Source organism: Sinocyclocheilus grahami, unplaced genomic scaffold (genome assembly GCF_001515645.1).
Source record: "Sinocyclocheilus grahami isolate Dianchi unplaced genomic scaffold, SAMN03320097.WGS_v1.1 scaffold2094.1, whole genome shotgun sequence".
Classification (NCBI taxonomy): domain Eukaryota; kingdom Metazoa; phylum Chordata; class Actinopteri; order Cypriniformes; family Cyprinidae; genus Sinocyclocheilus; species Sinocyclocheilus grahami.
Window position 1 is genome coordinate 25,074 of NW_015507273.1, and position 12,573 is coordinate 37,646.

The 12,573-nt window shown below is 35.1% G+C and overlaps 1 long non-coding RNA gene across 1 annotated transcript in view; it reads right to left on the minus strand.

Annotated features, from left to right (window-relative positions):
- Positions 1 to 7,284: 7,284 nt before the first annotated feature.
- The window catches only part of LOC107574020 (uncharacterized), a 6,032-nt gene continuing 743 nt past the window's right edge, over positions 7,285 to 12,573 (minus strand). The window contains exons 2-3 of the long non-coding RNA XR_001607610.1: positions 10,472 to 10,474; positions 7,285 to 7,294 (exon numbers count right to left, since the gene is read on the minus strand). This is a non-coding gene — a long non-coding RNA (uncharacterized lncRNA). The remainder of the gene's footprint in view (positions 7,295 to 10,471; positions 10,475 to 12,573) is intronic.

Sequence of the window (12,573 nt, forward strand, 5' to 3'; positions counted from 1 at the left end):
ATAATTGGTTTGAAACTGGTATTATTTTTGTCTTAACTTTTCAATCAAAATGGTTCAATCTGTAATTATTCCAAGTTCTTAGATAAGTATGAAACTCCTGTTAGTCCAAAAGAGTTTGCGGTTGTTGCTGATGCAGTGCCACATGGAGTTCTCATGCTTTTTAGAGGTCTTTGTTTTCCAAACTCTTGTCACTCAGTGGATCTATGTAAAACAGTTGTGGGTAAACAGTGCCATCTAAATTTGTTTTTTTTAAACAACAACAACAACAACAGGAATTAGAATTTTGTTTCAGGAGAAGTCTGTTTTTATGTAATCTCTTACTGGAATGGTTTGGAAGAAAGTTTGGTTATTACCTCACAAATACCTGATAACTACATTTAATTTGATTCATAAATTCTATCCAGATAAGTGTTCTCTTAAAATACTTAAGAATGATGTTAATACCAACTGTTCTTTCTGTTTCGAGAACCCTGAAACCTCTTTACATTTATTTTGGAATTGCTCTCACACAATGACATTTTGTTGGGATATTCTTTATTTGAAGTTTATCCTAATTTTGAATTTACATAGAAATGTAATTTTTGGTTTTCTTAATTGTGAAAAGGAGTGTTATTTATTTCATAAACCTTATTTTCCTGTTAGCTAAATATCAAATATATATATACATATTTTTATTCAAACCTGAAATGGAAATGTGTTTTAATTTTTAAAAGGTGATTTTTATTGTTGTCCTGACACATCATTCACAAACTGGATTTTGGAAATATGATTTCATGTATTTTTGCTAAATTTTCAAATATTCAAATCGATATAACTTCCCGATCATGTGACCTCATGTTGCCACATCCACTGTATTATATTCACACATTGTATATTTATATTTTTTCTTTTTCTTTTGAAAATATATTTGCTGTTTTTAGACAATTGTTTGAATTATTGAAAGCTTTTTTTTTTTTTACTTCTTGGGCATGTGACCTGATATTGTTACACAAGGCTGGTTTATATTCACAAACATTTCTTATACAAAAATATTTTCATTGCTATATTATTTGTATATCAAACATTTATTTAAGTAGTACTATAGTAATTTTTGGTAAAGTCCTTGTGTAATTTGGTGGGTCCAGGCCTCAATGGCATTTTCTGAGGAATTGTATGTAGAAAATGTAAGAACAATCATAATTTGGTTAAGGTTTTTCTTTATTTTTAGAAGAGTGGAGTGTATGTTAGAACAACAGTGGGAGAATAAAATCAGGACATGATTCCAATTAGTCTTGAACCAGGGTCCCCACAAGCCAACTGGTAGATATTCTAAACTAGTGCATAGTCCACTGTCCCGTTAATTCTTGTCTGTAAGGGCAGTTTAAAAATGGTTTATTCCTGTGAATGTACAACAGCACGAATTAAGGCCAAAGCTATTACTATTGATGCTTGGCAGTGTTTTTTTTTTCTAAAATACTGGATTATATAAAAGAATAATTGTTTTCCCCCCTTCTCTTTCTTATTGGAATATGTAAACTGATTAAATGTCTGTTGTTGTTTTTTTTTCTTTGTGTTTTATCCCAAATGGATGTTATGATGTTATTTGTTATATGTAAAAGATAATAAAAAGTTGATCACAAAAAAAACATTGTCTATTAATAATTGAAAATGGAATTTAGAATGTTCAACAGTGTCATATTTTTGTTTGTGTGAGGGAACATAAGTTTTATAGACCCTACATTCATATCCACATCAGGTGAAATTTTGAAATTTTTGCAGATATATGTTCTGCAATTCTCCAGCTGTGATCCTTGGAGAGTCTTTGGCCACTCAAACTCTCCTTCTCGCCGTGCATTAGGACGATATAGACACACATCCTCTTCCAGGCAGATTCATAACATGTTCTGCTGATTGGAACTTCTTAATTATTGCCCTGATGGTGGAAATGGGAATTTTCAATGCTTTAGCTGTTTTCTTACAGCCACTTTCTATTTTGTGAAGCTCAACAATCTTGTTCTGCACTATATTCTTTGGTTTTTCTCAATGTGATGGATGATTAAGAGAATTGGGCCTTTGTGTTTTCTCATATTTATAATCCTGTGAAACAGGAAGCCATAGATGTATAATTTCATGCTCCTAGTCACCCTGGTGTGCTAAAAAAAAGCAAAGATGAATGGGAATATACAGTACTTCAGAGATATTTTACTCATCATATCTAGGGATGTCACTAATCGTGGCCAACCTGTATTTGAGAAAAAAATATATTTCCTCCTATTTTTAATTGTTTTACTTAAATGAAAGTTTAGGTTTTTGTGAATTTTTTAATTAAAATATCAAAAGCATTAACAACGCAGATTCATGTTTACCAACGGTGTCAATAATTCTGGCCATGACTGTATATGTTTTTATACAGTCTATGGTATATACACACACACACACAAATTCTAATATATATTTACACATTTTTGATACGTTTGATATGTTTTGACATGTTTGAGACAAATTTCCACAAACAACTGCATGAGAGGTGTTTGACCAATATTTATGAATATAATACAGTGGGTGTGGCAATGGTCACATGACAAGGAAGTAATATAGATTTGAATATTTCAAAAATTCACAAAAAATACACAAAATCATATTTCAAAAATCCAAGTCATGTATGATGTGTGTCAGGATTGAGTGAAGATCTTAAAACTGGTGTGACATCAACAGGTCACATTGTAACAGTTCTATGTTGAATTTACTGTTACTGTAGTTCTTCTCCTCTATGTCCTCAGGTATGAGGGTGAGGACTCCAATATAAGCAGAGAGAGTAAGTGAAGTGGGGTGGTTGGTTTTAATACAGAGGCAGGATGTTTGAGTATAGCTCACTGTTTTCATCCTTTGTTAGGCCAGAGATGGGAAAATGTTTTCTACTGAATCCCTGAGCCTTATGTTAAATTAAGTGTATGTTACACGGGGTCTTGAGTCAAGTTGCCTTATTAGACTGTGTACGATAAATTCAACCTCGAAATGCCATTGGATTATATACTGACGGTCTGTGGATTATTCATTGACTGATTCATCGTGCCATCGCCGGTATTGGAACGTTTGGGACAAAATTGTTGGCAACAGCCAAACAACGCTGGAAATACAGCTTTTTGTAGAACGTATTGCATGGACTGTTTTGAAGGAACTGATTTGTACATATTATGGAGAGGGGGTGAAATGGTTGTTTATGTGTGGAGGTTGCTTGTTTGTATACACTATGGCACTTTAATATATCAGTATCAAGAACTCAGTGGATTGCATCCCATATTTTTATTGTGACTTTTGTTAAACTGATGTTTGAGAGTTTGTTACAACATGACCAGGGAGTTTAATAGATTTGTATGACAAAAAATTCACTAAAATTACACTTTTATTTTCACAATCTGACTCGTGTATGATGGAAAGGAAATGCGTGTGAACGAAGTAGACCTGTTGTGATGTCATCAGATCACATGACCAGAAAGTTTAATAGATTTGTATGACGGAAAAATTCATTCAAATTAGACCAGTGAACAGGACATGTCACAAGGACCTGAGTTCGATTCCTACTTATGTCAGGTTGATGTAGAATTTATTTCCTTTCTCTCACTCATTTTCCTATTTACAGTGTCCTATGAAATAAATGTTGCAAATAAAAAAAAATATGTTCATAAAGCTATATAAGGTGTGACGTGAATTTATTGCTGATGGTCTTGTATGTGGTTAAGATGCTAAATAAATATGAATAAATTTTAAAACAAAATCACAGCCATAAGTTTGTGTTTTTTGTCATGGTCATATGTTTAATACTACATTTGCATAACGCTGCTTATGTTTTAGAGCCAGAGAGACACGTTTTTTTTTTAATCTGTTCACACTTTAGAGACGCTCCCTAACTTTCCAAGCCGAAAGTCAAACGAATGTCCAATATAAAATCAACTTTACCGCAATAAAAATGATGCAATAAACTTAACAAAACATCAGTAAAGTTTTGGTTATCATTCAGATGAGGTCCACTAAACTTATGAAAGTTACAAAAGTTATTTAGACAACAATAGTGTACGATCTTTTGTCTATTGTTATTTGATTAGCATTAAAGTGCAGACAGCAGCGCTAGGATGCAACAGACATGTTAGAAAACACTCTCTGTCTTGTTAAGAGAATGTTCCAGATATGTCTCACCCCTCCTTTTTTTTCTCCCTCTCTCTCATTCTATATATACAACACATTCTCTCTGAATTCCTCCTTCTGTATCCATCTCTCTCTCTTGATATTATGTTTTAAATATGTCTTACTTATATGCGAGGTATGCATGCTTAAATGTATACATTAGCTTCTCTTGGTTCAAATGTCCCAAATAAGGACATGATAGCTAGGAATGTTAGGACTACAAGGGTAAAGGAGTTCGAGAGAAACTCTGAAGACAGTTCAGCATTCTTCGCAAAAGTCTATTCCTAATATGTCCATGTTTTTCTGTACATGTGGCCATTTTATATAAACACATGTTCTTGGCCAAAGATCCTACGTGTATGTTATTCATATCCTCATTGGTTAAGAGGGTGAAACTCCCCTCGACATATGCCTATATAATATCTGTATTTCTATGAATAAATTGAAGTATTGAAGATACATTTGACTGTGTGTTTTCTTACTTCCCGGCCGTCTACACTTTAAGTAACTGAGAATTCTTCAAGGTGGCAAAGAGAATTTACAAAGGGACCAAATTGTTATTCTTTATTAACAAGACATTATACAGCTCAGTGCCTTCACGCAGTTCATTAATAAACCATCGGTTTGTTATATCTGTAGATTATATTGATGGTTACTTGTTATCTTTCCTGTGGCTGTCTACAAGAGATGACGTAGGAGGTCTGGGGGATTATGGGCAAAACACTGGAAGAGGAACTGCGATTGTATGGGTGAATAAAGCGAGAGCTCAGTTCTACAAAAGGTGTCAGTTAATCTGTCTATATGCATCTACAATATCAGCCTTTTTCCTTATATAGCCGATATGCCGATGGTTGTAAATTGAGGAAAAATCAGCTGATAAATATTGGCAGCCGATACATCGGTGCATCCCCATTTCAAATGTAACCGCACAACCTAATTAGACCCTACAATGCAAAAGAATCATGAGCAATAAATATCCTAAGAACACTGGACATTATACAATATTTCCACTATTATATACAGTAGGGCTGGGTAAAAGATATAGATATCTCGATTTTAATTGATTCTCATTTTTATGGAACGATATCTATTCTTAAATCCCAAGAATCGATTAGTCTAGCCCGTTTTCAGTTAATGGACCATTGAAGGGCACTTCCCATCCAATAAATGGCAATATGCATTGCGCTTTGGTACTTTTAATATGAAACAAAGTCTCAGATTTCAAATTCTGTCCATTGTATTGCTGTATTTAAACAATGAATGCCATTTTGGCGCTGTTTAATGTGGAGTGAAAGATCGCTGTAGCGCGACGGGCCTCAGTTCAATAAAAGCGGCAGCGCGAGGAGCACGTGATTATTAGCTTACAAATCAGTCAGTTGTAACCTTCAATATTATAGTAATGTAGTAAATTAGTTCCTTGAGAAAATTTGGCATGTACTGTACCTGATATATATTAGCAGGGATGTATCCAAAATAATCGATATTTAATTTAATCGAATTGATTATCGAATCGAAAGCTTGTGAACAAGAATCGAATCGTGAAATGTGTCAAAACCCAGCCTTAATATACAGTACTTTAATATTTAAACCTCAATATGACCTTCTTTTTTTCTCGCGTTTGATCTCTCGCACTACTAAAAGCTTATGTTGACAGAGTCAACAGATTAATACATATTGAATTCAAAAACAAAACTCCTTACTTTATATCATTAAAATGAAATAGGAAGCTGCTTACATCCACACTGGCGCAACAGGGATGCCTTCACTTCCAGGTCAATTGTTAGCTCCGCCCCCACGAGAGATTTGTGCCAGAACGGTGAACGAAAACTTCAGAAGCGTAAATGAAAACTTTAGAAGTGTAAATGAAAACTTTAGAAGCGTAAATGAAAACTCTGGAAGTGCATTTGTATGTAGAGATCAGCAAATGAAAGAACAGAAAACAGTTGCAAAACATGCAGTGTATTAAAAACGAAGTCAAAGATTTTGCCTGCAATTTATTTTTTATTTTTTCAGTTTCAATGGCATTTTATTCAGTTTCAATTTATATTTTCATAAGTTTCTTAAATTACATTCATTTTAATCGGCACAAAGGTACTTCCATAAATGTTAACCATAAGTTAACATATTCCATGTTGTGCCATAGCCAAGCCACATATGGCTTTCAGTTGTGTGCTGTCATCTGGGCCATATACTACAAATAGTCATCGAAAAAAGAAAATTCCCTCCAATTCTAAAGCCATGGCAAAACATATATGGTGAAAGTTTGGTCCATATGTGCTCAGCCATGCCATGCCTAGGCCAACTGTGACAGCTATCAGCCACATTTGGCCTAAAAGTTCTTGTTATCTGGGACGATGGCTTTCTTCTTCCATGAGGGGGTTTGGCGTCACGGCATCTTTGTTTCCAGGCGGAATGTTAAAGTACGCGACACACAAGTCTCACAGAAATCCTGTAGAATTCAACCAGTCAGATAACTACTTAGAAACTCCTGAAGTGTTTCCAATTTTATGTGCCATATGCATCAGACATTCAGCCAGTGGTCAGTGGGTGTGGCGTCTGAGGCTGAGACTAGGACCGCGAGATGCATCCATCAGGACCACGAATCCTTTTGATATAATACAATAAATAAATGCCAAATGCTGTTTTCTAATAAAATCAAATGTATATCAAGCACATCAAGGTCAGCTCAGCCGTTTCGATCCTATGGTGCCACATGTTGCTACTACAGTTAACTGTTGCTATGTTCAGACGTGTGGTCGTGCGTGCAGTGAAGAGAGCAGAGAGTGGCGTGCAGACAGATTAAACTTTCAGTGAGTGAAAAACAATGGCATTCTCTAAAAATTAGGAAAGTTGACGGGTCCTTAAAAAGTCTTAAATTTAGTTGCATCAAATTAAAGACCATAAAAAGTCTTAAATAGTGCAAGAAAGTTTTAATTATGATTTCAGGAGGTCTTAAATTTGGGGATGGAAAGACAAGAATTGCAATACGGCTTAATGTGACCATTAAACTTCAAAAGGCTGTGATTTCATTGAATAAACATGAACGCTGCACGTTTCAATGATGCTGTGCTGCTTTGTGTCCTGCCGTTACCGGGGAAATGCTATATTTCTGCCATTCCAAAAGCACCTCCTGCTTTCAGAGAATGAATTTGCATTTCATTCAGCCCGTCTGCTGTTTTTGTTCAGACCAGTGTGAAAATCAACCCATGTTTTTATGCAGTAAACACAGAGAGTTGTAAATGTGAACTGGTGGATCGACAAGAAGATAATGCAATGCAAAAATTTTAATAATTACTAATAATTTAATTATATTTACATGTTAATTAATTTAATAATTGACTGATAATAATTCATTTTAATTCAATTCAATAATAATAATTAAAGTTCTGGTGAACTCCATGCCCAAGAGGGTTAAGGCAGTGCTGGAAAATAATGGTGACCACACAACATATTAACACTTTGGGCCCAATTTGGACATTTTCACTTAGGGGTGTACTCGCTTTTGTGTCCAGCGCTTTAGACATTAATGGCTGTGTGTTGAGTTATTTTGAGGGGACAGCAAATTTACACTGTTATACAAGCTGTACACTCACTAATTTACATTGTAGCAAAGTGTCATTTCTTCAGTGTTGTCACATGAAAAGATATAATACAATATTTACAAAAATGTGAGGGGTGTACTCACTTCTGTGAGATACTGTATATACCGTATTGACCCGAATATAAGACGATGTTTTTTTTCTTGGAAATACATCTGAAAAAACGTGGTCGTCTTATATTCAGGGTCTAGACTTTGACAGGTCAATAATACACCCACAACAGTAGGTGGCGCCAAATACGCATAAAACGAGTGTGCCATGAAATACGTAACGTAATGCGTGTTGTAAAGATCGCGAGTGAAAACAAAAGAAAAAGAAAACCTTAAAGCTGCATGAGTCGTGACTGTCACGTTAGCTTGATGGGACCAAACTCTCTTTGTGATTTTAAAACTTAAAACAGTACCCAGATTTGAGGACTACAGTAAGGTAGGCTACTATTAGATGGATAGCCTAAATGTCCTAATTCAGATGGGCTACCTGTTGTTTTTTTTAAGTGTATATTTTTTTAATGTGATTGTTGCTACATTTTACCAGTTTTTACCATACTTTCAAAACAAAAATAGGAAAAATATGCAATATGAAAATAATTGAAGAAGATGCTGTGGGACCATTATTAAACCGGCAGTTTGTGCTGGAAAACGTTCAAGTGTTGCTGAACTAAAACAAGTCTGCAAACGAAATCCTACCACAGCGCAATGAAAGACTGATCTGCAGTTATCTCAAGCGTCTGGTTACAGTTATTGCTGCTAAAGTTAAATTACTTTTTCACATGGATTAAATTTTTTTCTTAAAATCTGTATTCTGTTTACTCAGATTGTCTTTGTGTTATGGTGTATTTTGTTTGAATATCTAAAACTACTTAGTATGAGATGTACACACACAAAAAATCAAAATGAAGCAAATACTTTTTCAAAGCACATATGAATGTAATGATAGCTGTGTTTATGACTATTTATTGTTCTTGGATTAGGAATTTAATATTAGAAATTATATTAGCGAAAGTGGTTTTCTCCCTGTTATCGCGTACATGACCGCGCTCCTGCTCCATGTTTAGTGCAAGTGTGAGTGCAGGCCAGCGGAGTAGGGGGTAATCGCGCTCGCGCTCGGATCAAGGCAGGGCCGGACTGGGACAAAATTTCAGGCCGGGAAATCTCACTCCTCCAGGCCATCCCATACACCCACAACACATTTTGAAACCCTATTTTTTATGGCCATCACCATCACATAAAAAAGGTTTAAATCCTTAGGATGGGGACGTGCAAAATGATTCGTTTCTCTCTTCAACTTCACTTCCATTTTCCTTTTTATTCTCTTCATTTTCCCCGATAGGCTATCTCTCACCAATTGTGTGTGTGCGTTTACTTTTTTGCTAATTTTCTTGTACATGTCACTTTTTCATCAGCTCGTCTCCACCTTGCTGCAGAACAACCACTTCATTATCATTTTTTTTGCAGATAATATACATTTTAGTTAAATTTAAAGTATTGCATTACTACCATCTGTTATTATCTTAAATTGACAAAAAAACTCGAGATTTTAAAAAAAAACTATATTTTCTAGATTGTCTAAATGTCAAAATTAATAAAAAATAAAAAAACATCATAAAAATATCTTTATAGAAAAATCATTATACTGAATATGTCATTGCATTATCATGAGTCAAGTTTTTCCCAAACGAAAATTAACCATTTTTATTATAGTAAAAGTAAAGTAACTATGGTTATTTTGCGGATTACCATTTGTATAACCATAGTTTAACTACAAATACCACTGTGAAACTATGGGTAGTGTAGCAAACCCATTGTTAATTTGTGGTTACCATGATTTAGGCATACCTATAGTAACCACGTTTTAAAAAAAAAAAATTTATTCGTAGTAAAACCATAATTAATTTTCGTAAGGGTTGTGTTGTCTGCCCTAGCTTCCTCTAAAGCTGTTATAAAATGATGTGAATATGTGTCTGCTAAATTACTACTGTAACTTTACAATAGATGATGATGTCCATTCAGTATTTTGAGCGACGTTAATGGGGCGCTACTGTTAACAGGTGCTGGCAGTTTAATGCTTAACTACGTAAACAATGACAAAACTGCAATAGCCTATTTACAGATGAAACTGACCTGCGTTCTAACATCGCTTAGAAATTCACTCGGCCAACTGTGAACTCACGGACACAAACTCGCCAGTTCTGAACTTACTCAGAGGATACAGGGTGATTATAATACCTTTAAGTGCCGCACCCTCCTAGCAAATAACAAAAAGTGTATTTTTCCTAGAATCACGAAAACTGTAACTTGTTAAGCCAGGTGACAGACAGAAATCATAAGATCCCTAATGGAGAGCCCCTGCCCTGCTCATTGGTACTTAAGTATGATCTGTCCTGGACGCAGATTTGCGGAAATGTTAGACTACACAATAATAATTGAAAATTGATTTCAGAAGAGATCAGAATAAATCAAATATAACTATTTATTATTAGTCAGGTAAAATTGTATCATGCCAATTACATAATGAAACAATTAGAAGCCAATTTAGAAAGGATAATGCAATTGTGAAACATATTGTATCCGCGTGGCAACATGGTTTACTGTAGCTATATGGAAAATAGCCAAGTGTTCCATGCAGGAGACAAACGAATTTTACATAGTCACACATGTAACAGTTATCCTAATTTAACACAAGACACACGGTCTAAAATGCATAGCATCAACAACCTTTTACCTAAGTATTTCAAAGAACACTTACAGCAAAGTAATCATGTGTTTTTAAAGAATAAACTCAACTAGCCTATGTGCACATGTAGTAGCACAAACAACTATACAGTGTGCTCTATGCACACAATGTGTTTAACACAATTACATTTTTGAATCGTACCTGACAGCAGAGAGACACACAGCAGTGAGAGTTCTGGTGCAGAGCTCCAGAGACTCTCACACACTGCAAGGGGGTTTTTCTGACTACAGAATCCCAAAGACTGATTTGCAACATTCCCTTAAATACTACCAGAACAAAAACAAAGAAATCTTTAAATCAGTTGTAAAAACATAAAAGACCTTTTGGTCTTTTAGGTTCCCGTGCTCCAAGGTTGCACCTGGCTGGAGCTAGATAAACATTCCCACAGGCCTAAAGGGGGACACTCCCCCTTCTCAGCAGAACATAATTCTACAAAGGTTTTGAATCTTTCTCACAATATAAATGACTACTTTGAAATTAAAACCAATTTACCAATCGCACAAAGACCTTTAAAATGACACTAAACATGAAGGGGAAAAACAACAGGTTCACAAGATACATGATATGTGGGATATGCGTATTCTTAATGAACTTTGGGTGAAACCTTTTGGGGGGAAAGAGGGAGAGGCAGAGAGGCCAGGGGGAGAAGGGGGTCGTAAATGGGCGAGGAGAGAGGCGTTGTTTGCTCTCTTTGAAGATTTCTTCTCCAGATAAGTTTTATTGTTTTATTGCATGGTGTCTGTTTGGTGTGAGTTCCTGAGTATTGGTTTCATGAAGAGTTAATTTCATAAGGAAATAAATTCAATCCTTTCACATGTATGAGTTGGCTAAAACATCTTAATTTGAAGGTGCGTTGTGTGGCTGTTTGCAGTAAGCTAACACTTGCTCAATGACAGCGCGACAATAAAGGAATTATATGCGTAACTTTGACTCGATGGCGCTTATAGGTATAAATGCCCAGCTTTTATTCTGGTTTTATCTAAACATTTTTTTTAACAACAGGGGATTGTAAATAACACAATTTTAGTAAAAGTCAATGACTGTGACATATTATGTAGCCTACATTTGAAAAACAGCCATGGGTAAAATGAACCCGTGGCAGTTCTAGTGTTAATATAATAATTTAATAATTTTTTTTAATCTAAAATTCAAATAAAATATTAATAAATACATATCTGATAATCCCAGGTTGATATGGCCACGCGGGTTTGTTTGCACATTAAATTTATGAGAAATTTAAAGAATTTTAAAACAAAAAGAACAGTTACAGTAATTTCTTAATTTATGCCAGGAGTTATGTAAATGAAAAACGAAGTCGAGATCGATATGAAGCTTGAGTCGTAGACCTTTTTAATGATGTAAGTTAGTTTATGAAGTGAATTGCATTGTTTAACATTAAAACTAGCAGTAACTCTGAACTCGTGTAAACAAAGAATGCTTCTGTGCTGGCGTCCTCCCACAGGCCAAGACTGATTTGCAACATTCCCTTAAATACTACCAGAACAAAAACAAAGAAATCTTTAAATCAGTTGTAAAAACATAAAATACCTTTTGGTCTTTTAGGTTCCCGTGCTCCAGGATTGCACCTGGCTGGAGATAGATAAACATTCCCACAGGCCTAAAGGGGTCACACCCCCTCCTCAGCAGAACATAATTCTACAAAGGTTTTGAATCTTTCTCATAATATAAATTACTACTTTGAAATTGAGACCAATTTACCAATCGCACAAAGACCTTTAAAATGACACCAAACATGAAAAGTTTACGATCATGAATCCTGAAGATATAGTATATGTTTTATGTGAGCATAGCAACTTGAGTTCTTGGCATTTCTCTGTCAACTTTTAGTGACCTGGACCATGTGCCCAGGGGGGAAGTATGGGTGAAGGGACTGAAGAGCAAATGGTCTTTTTTCCAGATCTTCCTATCTTGATCAAAGTGAGAGTGTTTGGCTTTACGAGGAGATCAAAGCCCGTCACTTCCTGTTTGTTGCTGCCTTGTGTTTTGAGTTTGAGCTCCGTCAAGTTAATTCTGTCGTCTAATTTTTTATCTTAAAATCAATTTTATACACCATAATTTT